Below are 11,774 nucleotides of genomic sequence, written 5' to 3'. Positions count from 1 at the left end.
AGTCTGCCAGTGTAACCTGATCGGTATTAGAACTTCTGGAGTGTCAAATGAGATAGTCAGGGTGTTCCAGGTCCATGTGTGGGTCTTTCTTCACTGCTATGCGTCACTGAATAAGAAGGTTAAAGCACGAGGTGGTAAAGAGCATCACAAAATAAGTCCTGATTCCCACAATAGTTTTGACTGACTCGATCCTAAAGACTGACTCGATAAAAACATAAAAATGACACAAGGACTGACTCAAAAAGCACACAAGCGATATAGTACAATCGCTCCCCCAGACTTAGTTCACACCATCCCTGGTTGTGAAAATAAATCAGAGGAAGCTGAAACACACCAAACAGAAGCAAATAACATAAAAAATAAATAGTTCAGATGGATAAGACAAGGGATAGAAATAGTCCTCTCGGACTCAGTCTGAATCGCCGCTACCGGAGTGACCAGCTGTCCTCCTGTTCCTCGGCAGTCTCTCTGCTCCAGTCGATGTTCCCGTGTGTTCCTTGCCTGGGCGCCTTGTTCTCTGTGGCGTACGCTCCTCCTGTGCTCCAATGCAGCCGCCTGTGATCGCCCTGAGTATCCTCTTCATGAGGCTGTTGTTCTTCTTCTGGGAATCAACCATCCAGCGCCTGTAGGCGTGATCATCAGTCACATCGGTGAAGTCCTCCAAGTCATACTCACCATCAGCCGGTGGAGTCACATGCTCCACATCATCCATGTCTTCATCATCGTGCTGAACCGGCGCCTTCGGATCATCGCAGAGGTGCTCTTCATCGAGTGAGAACACAATGTTCTCTAGGGATAAGAAGTCTGTGAACCCATGCATAGGGAGCTTGCAGTTATAGAGGGTTCCCTTCTTTGTCCTGGAACTTGTAGGTGGTCTCGTCGCGCAGGATGTGGCATGCGATCAGATAAGGAGTATCGATGTACTCAAGTCAGAGACAACCTTGTAGGAGCTGAGGTTGATGTTGAATCAGACTGCCGCAGACTGCCGCATCGATCCTTCTTATCGTCAGTCCGAATCAGGGTGTCTCTGCGGTCAGCGAACATGGAGATGAGATGGAACCCTGGGTTGGTCTTGACTTCCTGGATCGGGGTGATGTTCTCTCTGCGCATCTCGTCCTCAAGTCCCGTGTAGAGAACCTGGAGCTCTCCATTCGTGATCTTGGAGGTGTACTCCTTCGCGAACAGGACATTGGACACGATCTTGGCAATGATCCGGATAGCAGGGTTCCGGATCTGCGACTGATAAGCCTTGCGAGAGGTGAACTTGCCGGCTGCGATGAGATCCCAAAAGGTGTCTGCCGGCTTGAATTTCTTTTCCACTGAAACTCCCTTTGCCGTGTCTGCAATCTCGAGTAGGGCGTTCAGATCGTTGAGAGAGATGGTGCAAACTTGCCATCGGCCATGAAGGAGAAGGAGCAGTTCTCGTACGTAGGCGCATTCGGGTTTTGGTAAGTGATCCTGCACGTCGCGAGCACTTGCCTGACCAAGTCTGGGTAGAGAACCTGGGCCTGGTAGCAGAGAGGCATGATCCCATAGCTTGCATCGTGTCGAACACCTCAGTGTCAAGGCCTAGAGCGCCTAGTGTGTTGGCTGGTGCACGAACCGCGTGGGCAGGATCTCTGCTAGGAGGAGCCTGTGTATATCGCTGCCGACTCCTTGTCCCATCCCTCAACGTTGAAGTCAAGGAGCATCGGATCATTGAGGTTGATGGGATCGCCCTCATTCTTGTTTGGCCATGGGTAACCAGGTGGAGCACTCGCGGCTGGAGAAGATGTGCTCTTGGCTGTTCTAGCGTTTCTCATCTTTGGAGGCATCTGCAAAACAACAGCAAAACCCAACATCAGCACAGTTCGTCGGTTGTTCTAGTAACGATGGAACAATCCAATCTTCTTGTTCTGTACAAGTCCATCAATTACTAGACAACCTACACAAGCCTCAATCTCAACAGTAGAAATCGCAAATGCCAAGAATCACAAGCAACAAATCGGTTCCTCTTCCATTTAAAATCAATCATGAGTTCAATCCTAGTAGCAAGTATACTATTAGAGCTACAACCTAGGATGAAATCGCAAAGCATAAAGGAAAGAGAGAATTCAAGAAATCACTCCCAAATCGCGATTTGCATGCGCAAAAAAAAAGGGGAGAGTTTTTGTCCGATTACCTTGAGTGGAGAGGTGATTCCTGCAAAACAAACCAATCTCTAGAGAACCCAAGAGGTGAGAACCAAAAATCGTGAATATTGAATCAAAAGGGGAGAGTTTGCGATTTAGGGTTCTTGAGAGGGGTGGGTTGATTTGCGGCGAGAGAGAGAGAGAGATAGTGGGGGAGTGGAATGTTTGGGCTTTTAAAAGCCAATCAAAACCGCTTCCCCTTCCCTTTTTTTATTATTTTTTTTTTTTTATTTTTTTTTGTTCGAGCACTTACTTGGGAACAATCGGCGGAACAACCGCTGGAGTGCTCTCCTGGAGTGATCTCGAATTTTCTTGATTTTTCAACCTGCAAGTTAGTTCATAGAAAGATAAAGATAAAAAGAAAACAATATATACACTCACCAGTGGGTTGCCTCCCACCAAGCGCTTGTTTTCTGTCACTAGCTTGACTTCAATGAGCCGATTAGGCTTGAGGGGGATCGCTTAAGGGTATCTCTACACCTTCAGCGGTTGTTGTATCAACAAGGTATGGCTTGAGACGCTGACCATTGACAACAAATTCTCCTCCTCTTGTGTCCAGCAACACAACAGCTCCATAAGGGCGAACCTCCTTAATGGTGAATGTTCCAGACCATCTGGACTTAAGCTTTCCAGGGAACAGCTTAACCCGTGAATTGAAGAGTAAGACTTGATCGTTCGGGGCAAAGCTTATGCTGATGATCCGTTTGTCGTGGAATGCCTTGGTCTTTTCCTTGTAGATCTTAGAACTTTCATAGGCCAGATGCCTGATCTCCTCCAATTCGTGGATCTGAATTGTTCGCCTCTCCTTGGCGGGTTTGATGTCGAAGTTGAGTAGTTTGACAGCCCAAGCCGCCTTGTACTCTAGCTCAACAGGTAGGTGGCACGCCTTGCCATAGACTAGATGATAGGGAGTGGTCCCTAAAGGGGTCTTGTAGGCTGTTCTGTACGCCCAGAGAGCATCGTCAAGCTTAAGGGACCAGTCCTTGCGGGTGGTGTTGACAGTCTTCTGCAGGATGTTCTTGATCTCTCTGTTGGAAACCTCCACTTGACCACTTGTTTGAGGATGATAGGCGGTTGCAACCTTGTGTTTGACACCATTCTTGCTCAGCAATCCTTGGAACAACTTGTTGATAAAGTGAGTTTCACCATCGCTTATAACCACTCTAGGCACTCCAAATCTCGGAAAGATGATGGAGGTGAACATCTTGGTTACAACTCGCGCATCATTGGTTGGACTAGCAATCGCTTCTACCCACTTGGAGACATAGTCCACAGCAACTAGGATGTACTCGTTCTTGTGAGAGACTGGGAAGGGTCCCATGAAATCGATCCCCCAGCAATCGAACACTTCCACTTCCAAGATGTAGTTCTGAGGCATCTCGTTTCTCTTGCTTATACTCCCCATCCTTTGGCATGAATTGCATCGAGATATGAAAGCATGAGCATCTCTGAACATTGTGGGCCACCAGAAACCGGCTTGGAGGATCTTCGAAACTGTCTTGAAGGTGGCAAAGTGACCAGCATAAGAGGAACCGTGGCAGTGGTGAAGGATCCCTGGAATATCAGCCTCTGGAACACATCTCCTGAAGATCCCATCTTTGCCTTGCCGATAGAGATACGGCTCATCCCAGAAGTAGTGCCTTGCCTCCCTTAGAAATTTCCTCTTCTCATTCCCAGTGAACCTTAAAGGCTCTTTCTCAGCTGCCAAGAAGTTGGCAATCTCAGCAAACCATGGAAGATTCGGGTACTCCTTCTGGATCACTGCAACGAATGCTCCTTCCACGTGGGAACAGTCCTTGATGACAGGCGACGACTCTTCCACGTTGCGCAAACCAATCGCACTGACGTACTCCATCGGTTGTTCCTCGTCAAGAACTGTCTCATCTGACACTTTCATCCTGGAGAGATGATCTGCTACTCCATTATCAACCCCCTTCTTGTCTCTTATCTCCAGATCAAACTCTTGGAGCAAGAGAATCCATCTTAAGAGCCGCGGTTTAGCATCCTTCTTCGTGAGAAGGTACTTGAGAGCAGCGTGGTCTGTGTGCACAATCACCTTTGACCCAACCAAATAGGATCTGAACTTCTCAAAAGCGAACACGATGGCAAAGAGATCCTTCTCCGTGGTTGTGTATCGGCACTGAGCTTCATCTAAGGTTCTGCTTGCATAGTAGATCACGTGAAGCTTCTTGTCTTTATGCTGTCCAAGGACTGCTCCTACTGCAAAATCACTTGCATCTGTCATGATCTCAAAAGGGAGATCCCAGTCTGGAGGTTGGACAACTGGTGCACTGAATAGGGCTCCCTTGATCGTGTGGAATGCGGCTAAACAGTCGATGTCAAAGGCAAACTGAGCTTCCTTGCAGAGCAACCGAGTGAGTGGTCTCGCGATCTTAGAGAAGTCCTGGATGAACCTCCTAGAGAAACCAGCGTGTCCCAAGAAACTCCTGATTCCCTTCACTGAAGTTGGTGGTTGCAGACTCATCATGACCTCGATCTTTGCCTTGTCCACTTCAATGCCTTTCTCTGATATCTTGTGTCCCAGAACAATCCCATCTCTGACCATGAAGTGGCATTTCTCCCAGTTCAGCACCAGATGCTTCTCCTCGCATCGCTTCAGCACCCTGCACAAGTTTGACAAACAGACATGAAAGGAGCTTCCATAGACGCTGAAATCGTCCATGAAAACCTCCATTATGTCTTCGATCAGATCAGTAAAAATCGACATCATGCATCGATGGAAGGTCGCTGGAGCATTGCACAAGCCGAAGGGCATCCTCCTGTATGCATATGTTCCATAAGGGCATGTGAACATCGTCTTCTCCTGATCATCTGGGTGGATGGGAATCTGAAAGAAACCTGAATAACCATCTAAAAAGCAATAGTAAGGGTGGTTAGCCAATCTCTCAAGCATTTGATCAATAAAAGGAAGTGGGAAGTGATCCTTACGAGTCGCAGCATTCAACTTACGAAAATCAATGCACATGCGATGACCAGTAACTGTTCTAGTGGGGATCAATTCATTCTTTTCATTGGTTATCACAGTGATCCCACCTTTCTTAGGTACTACATGCACAGGACTAACCCACTTACTATCACAGATCGCATAGATCACACCTGCTTCTAGAAGTTTCATTATCTCTTTCTTTACAACATCTTTTAGATTTGGATTTAACCTCCTCTGATGTTCTACAGAAGTCATCGATTCATCTTCCAGGTGTATTCTATTCATACACAGATCAGGTGAAATGCCAGGTATGTCAGCTAGAGAATAACCCAAAGCCTTACGATATTTTCTCAGCTCACACAAGAGCAGAGCAGTCTCTGCATTGTTCAGGTCAGCATTCACAATGACAGGATATGTGGAATTGGGTCCAAGAAATGCATACCTGAGTCCCTTGGGAAGGGATTTGAGCTCTACCTTTGGAGCTTTCAGCTCGCTCCATGAGTCATCGGTCTGAGCTGCCGGAACAGACGGGTTCTGAGGTTCGGTTGTTCCAGTCGATGTGCTGGACTCACTGTTCTCCCCCAGACTTAGATTCGCCACCATTCTCTCAATACTCCTGGCTGAATCCAGGAATTTGGCATAGGCATCAGCATCAACACTCTCTAAGCTCTGTTCGGCTTCAGCTCTGACTAAGGCGAGTTCAAGTGGGTCTTTGGTAAGAATCTCTTCGATCATTCCCTCGTGCGGCTCTAGCGGATCACCATCTTCTTGGACAGTGAAAGTTTGTCCATCCAGCATCGGCTTCTTGAGCATCTGATCCATCTCAAACTTCATCACAATATCTCCAAGGTGGAGATCAATCTTCCCTTGTCGGACATCGATGATAGCTCCAACAGTGCAGAGGAATGGTCTGCCTAGGATCAGGGGATCATTGGAATCTTCCTCAACTTCCAGAACAACGAAATCGGCAGGAACAAGTGTGTTCCCAACCAGAACTTGAAGATCTTCGAGGATTCCAACTTGAGACTTCACAGATCGATCAGCAAACACTAGTGACATCCTGGTAGGCTTGAAGTCCGTGTATCCAAGGCGCTTAGCCACAATATATGGCATGAGGTTTATGCTTGACCCTAGATCGACCAGTGAGCATGAGAAGACTGTTCTCCCAATCTGAACCGAGAGAACAAATTTTCCTGGATCACCCAACTTCTTGATCCTTCTGTTCTGGAGCACTGCGCTGCACTCCTTAGAGACAATCATGAACTCGCTGTCATCAGATATCTTCCCAGAGATCAGTCCCTTGACAAAGCTACGCATGGATGGTATCATCTGGATCGCACTCATCAGAGGGAGCTTGACAGTTAGGTCTTCCAGCATCTTCCTGCACTTCATCTCTTCCTTATCCTTGCGTGCAGCCTTAGCTGGAACAGGGTAAGGCACTTTCGGTACATACTGACGAGCAGGAGAAGGTGCTGCAGTCGGTGGAACAACCCCAGCGGGTCGCTCTGTTTCAGTCGGAACAGTCTCAGTAGGATGTTCTGCATCTTCCTCATCTGTGGGTACAACTTTAGGTGGCTGATCCGACTCCTTCTGCTTCCCTTTCTCAGCCGATGTGAATCTCCTGGGGTCTAGATCAGGCAGTTGCTTTCCACTCCTCAAACCTACTGCATTGCACTCCTTGGGATTCTTGTCTGTTTTTCCAGGGAGATTCCTTGCTGTCTCTTCACACTCTCAGCAGTCTGAGCAATCTGAATATCCATCTGTCTCATATGGCTTGAGACATTGTCATACTTCACACTCAGGTCATTGAACATATGATTCATCCTGGTGTTGATGTCGTTTGTGACCTGGTTCAGTGCTTTCCCTTGGATCTGCTGCCCTTGGAGCAGTTGGCTCATCATATTGGCGAGGCTCTTCATGTCATCATGCGGAGCAGTCTGAGCCGGTTGTGCAGCTTGCTGATTAACCGGCTGTTTCTGGCTGTGGAATTGGGCATTCTGAGCTGGGTTGAGGACAAAGGTTCTTCCCTGATTGCCATAAGGCCTTTGGTATCCACTGTTCTGACCCTGGTTTCCTTGAGCTTTATCGTCTGGTTTAGGGGCATTGAACAGGTGGGGATTGTTCCTCACGTTAGGGTTCGGGTGATAGTTCTTGAACTGCCATCCTTGCCCATTCACATAACTCACTTCATGCTGATCCTCAGCCGACTGATCTGCCTCTGATGTGCCTTCCGCAGTAGCTTTATCCTGAGGGGATTCTTCCATGATGAAGACCTGGTTCTGGTTGCTCTTAATCAGCTGATCGACCTTGGCAGAGAGCTCATCAATCTTGCTGTTGTCAATGCTCTTCACCTTCTGAGTGCGATCAGTCTCGCGGTTATTGTCAGCTGAGCTTGAGACCATGTTCTCAATCAATTCGAATGCACCTTGAGTGGACTGAGTCATGAAATCTCCCTTACTGGCTGAGTTCAAAGCGTTCCTGTACTCCCAGCCTACTCCATTGTAGAACACTCCCAGCAGATAGTCTTCCTCAAAACCGTGGTGCGGGCACTCTCTGCGGTAGACATTGAATCGCTCCCAAGCATCGCAGAACGGCTCGTCCACCAATTGTTTGAAGGTCACGATCTTCTGTCTCAGAGCTGCCGTCTTCGATTTCGTGTAGAAGTGGCTTAAGAAGGCCTCTCGGACTTGTTCCCAAGTGGTGAGTGATCCCGTGGGTAGTGAATCAAGCCAGCGAGCAGCTTTCCCATCAAGAGAGAAAGGGAACAGAGTACACTTGATGTAATCGGGTGGTACTCCATTCGCTTTAGTGAAACCACACATCTTCTCAAAGTGCTCGATGTGGTCCATCGGTATCTCAGCAGGAAGTCCATTGAAGATCTTCCTTTGCACTAGACTTATCAAGGCTGGCTTGATCTCAAAGTCTTGCCTAGTGCACGGTGGAGGGGTTATGGCAGATCGCGTAGCAGGCAGATTACGCAGTAAGTTTCTCTGGCCGATCTGGACCACTTCCTCCTGTTGGTTCTGCTGGTTCGCAGCTCAGAGCAGCTTGCTCTGCAGCAGCTTGCTGCGCTTGGATCGTCTGCTGCATCTGCTGTTGCATGAGTGCAAACGCAGCAGTGAGATCATCTGGATGATCACCCATGTTGGTGTTCGTTGATCTCGGCTGTTGATGGTTCTGTCGTTCCAATCTCGCTAGTTCCTTGTTGGTAAGCTGATGCAATGGTCCTTGTGCGTTGCTCCGAGTATGTCTACTGGTCATTGTGAGGGATTAAACTCACACCTAGATTTTAGATCAGGTTTAAGGTTTAGGAAAGGTTAGGGAAAGATAACGCGGGCTGAATCCCGTAATAACTTGTTGAATGAACTTCGATTTGTATTGATGATTTTAATAAAGAGGTTTACAAGAGATGATCTCTGATGAATACAAAGATTATAAGAATGTTACAATAATGAGAATGTTTTCAGAGTATCGAGTGAATATGGATTGAATAGATCTTTTTCTTGACTTGCTTTCTCTTTAAATAGTCTCAGGTCCCGCTTGATCGTCGTCAACTGATTCCCGAGATCTTCTCCGTTTATTGAGGGATCCGCAACAGCTTCTCTTTGACCGGGTCCTGCGCTTCTTTTGTTACGACGTGAGCTTCCTCTTCGCCGTGATCTCTTTGGTAAAAGTCCTTAGCTCTCAGCCTTCGGCTCCAGCTTAGCTCCTTTTAGATATCGAGCTCGTGATGGGCCTGTCGCGGCCTGTTATCGTCTTTTATTGTTCAGCAGTCAGCTACCGGGCCATATTCGGGCCCAACAGTTGCCCCCAGCTCTCGAGATTAGGTATCGTTATTCTCGGGAGCTAGACCTAGCCGCCCAAGCTAGATTCTCTTGTTGAGATCATGATTACTATCTATCTCAACCATATTTATTTTTATCTGATCGAACGGTTGTAAATTCCCTTCGATTAAATCGATGGTTTAGATTAATAGGAGTTTGAAATGTAGTTTCCGATTTTCGAGACATGATGGGATATAAAGCTGCGAGTATTAACTACATGTCTCTCCACTTCCTCCACGCCTCCGACGGTTTCCAAGGTAACTTCTCCCTCTTCTTTTATTTTACGGCACATTTTTTTTTATCTCTGTTTCGAACTCGATTTTCATCCTTAAGCTCTTTAGAAAGTTCATTCTTGCTCATCTCAACCCGATCCTTCCTTTTTCGCCTCTCTTCTCTTTTCCCTTTAATTACAATGAGTAAGAAAGAAAGCTCCGGCGCAATTCAAATCTCCACTTCCGGTGCTCGTCTTATGAAGGTCAAACAAGAAACCTGTGAGAAGATGAAGGATACCGGGAAGAAGAAAGTTAAAGACTCGATCGGGGCAAGAGACAAAAGGATGAAGAAGAAAGGTGGCAAGAGCGCCTCCTCTGGACCTCACTTTCCTTCGCTCTTAAGGAGCCAAGACGTTGCCAACCTTATCGTTCAAGCCCATGGCAAGGGTGACCTAGCTAGGGCTTGTAATTAGGACGAAACCCTGAATCCGTTCCGGAGGGTTGGTTCTGTGTACATGAGAAGTACATCGCTAAGTGCCATCTTAGGTTCCCTCTCCCCACCCTCTTGCTAGATCTCCTAGATCACTATCAACTGGCCTTTCCCAACTTTGTCCCTCGGTTATCCGAGTGATAAACGGATTCATCACTAGGGCCAAGGAGGAGGGAGTTCTTGTGGGTTTGACCGAGTTGATGAGTCTCTTTTCAATAAAGGAGAGTACTTCCAAGGATGGTGGAAGCGGTACCTACTACCTCCCTGGTCGCCCAGGACTAGGCGTCTTCAAGTTCATGGGCAGTGATGATGATTGGCGGAAGAAGTATTTTTACGTCAAAATTGATCCTTTGACGGTTCCTGTAGGCCGAGACCCTAGGACCTCTTGGTCTGACATTTCCGGTTAGGATTTAGGGACATTTGCGTATTTATTTTTCTTATTGTGATGTCCTAACTGCTTTTGATTCTTTTGCAGAGATTGAGGATTCTGTCAAGTTGTCCGGTAAACTTACCAGAGCTCTCCATAGAAAGCTGCAGCACAGTCCCAATAACTGGGCAGCTTATACTACCACCAGAGTCGGATCGGCCAGGTTCCCTGATCGATATAATTCGTCCTTTCCTGATTCGGTATCGGTTGCTGGTTTAGAAGGTAACCTTCTACTCTTAATTCATGATTTTTACTGTTCGAATTTGTCTCATGTGATTAATGAATCCTTTTCATGATTTAGTTTCTGAAGGTGATTCAGTTTTCGAAGTTTCATCCGGAGCAAGTACTTCCGAGAAGATTCAGTCCCAGAAGACTGCCTATTCAGCCTTCCTTTCGTTCCAGGGGTAGGTCGACCAAGGCTGCCAGCTCCTCTAGAGGAAGCGACAAGAACCAAGGAGGATCCTTCCTTGACTCTGTGAAGGAAGCTCTTGACGAGGGAGGCTCTGCTCCTGCTAAAGGTGTTGGTTCTTCGGAGCCTAAAGTTCAGGAAGTTGGCCTTCCCCCCCGAGGTTCCGATGACTGAAGCTAATCCTCAAATGGCGAGGGATCCTCCAGAATTTGAGCCCCCGAGGTACAAGAGGTCCCGAACTGACCAGGTTGACAGACCTTCGAGGTCCTCCTCCTCCTCTTCTAGAGGGGAAACCGTTGGCTGGAACTTTACTCATTCGAAGCCTGGATCGGTTTTGGATGACTCGTGGGCTACTCTGATGAGGCATATGAAGAGTACCGGGTGTTCCCTCCCCTCGATCTCCAATCTCACGCACAAGGATGAGTACGTTGATATTGCCCATCACATGGGTCAGGTATGAAGTCTATTTCAACTTTTCAGCTCAATTTATTTTTGGAAGATTTTCACTAAATCGTTTTTTTTTTGTAGCTGGCTGGCGCTATTAACAGGGCTCAGTTCAAGTTTGAGGACGCCGTACACAATGCCCCCAGTGCTGAGGAATTAGCTCAGGTCACTGAACTGGTCAAGGCCAACAAGACTGAGCTCAATCAGACTCGGGCTCTGATCTCGGATCTCCAGGCTGAGGTAAAGAGACTTGGCTCCAAATGTGATGCTCAGCAAGGGACAATCAAGAGCCAGTTGATTGACCTCCAGGTGAAGAATAGGAAGATTGGGGATCTGGATGCTGCTCGGAAGATAGCCGAGTATCAAGTCAAGGAGCTGATTGCTTCATCCCAGAGCAGACAGAAGAACAAGGAAGCTGAGGTCAGGCTAGCCATCCGGAGAGGAAAGAAGGAGGTAGCTGATGCCTACAACAAAGTTCTGGTTGTTGTCAAGGAGAAGTTCTCCAAGAAGAAGGATGAAGTTGATCTCCTGGTTCATGCTCAAGAGATTCAGGCCAACACTGAGCTCCTGAAAGACATGCTGGATGGCGAGATTAAGAGTACTCAAGACGAGTATGATCGCTTGGTGGCAATGATGCCGGAGGCTGTTGCGGCATACGAGAAGGCTCAGGTCTCAGATTTCTTGATCGGCAAGCTCCCTCTTCCCCAACTCTCTGAGAGCTCAGGTACTTTTGAGGTTAATATGTTTAATCTCTCCTTTTCTGGAGAGTTTGGTTCTAATTTGGGATTGGTGGGTTCTTACTCAGCCCCAGTCGAAGCCGCCCCTGGAGGTGGCAACAAGGAGATGGAGG

This window comes from Raphanus sativus, chromosome 8, assembly GCF_000801105.2.
Source record: "Raphanus sativus cultivar WK10039 chromosome 8, ASM80110v3, whole genome shotgun sequence".
NCBI classification, from domain to species: domain Eukaryota; kingdom Viridiplantae; phylum Streptophyta; class Magnoliopsida; order Brassicales; family Brassicaceae; genus Raphanus; species Raphanus sativus.
This window is presented reverse-complemented; position numbering follows the sequence as displayed.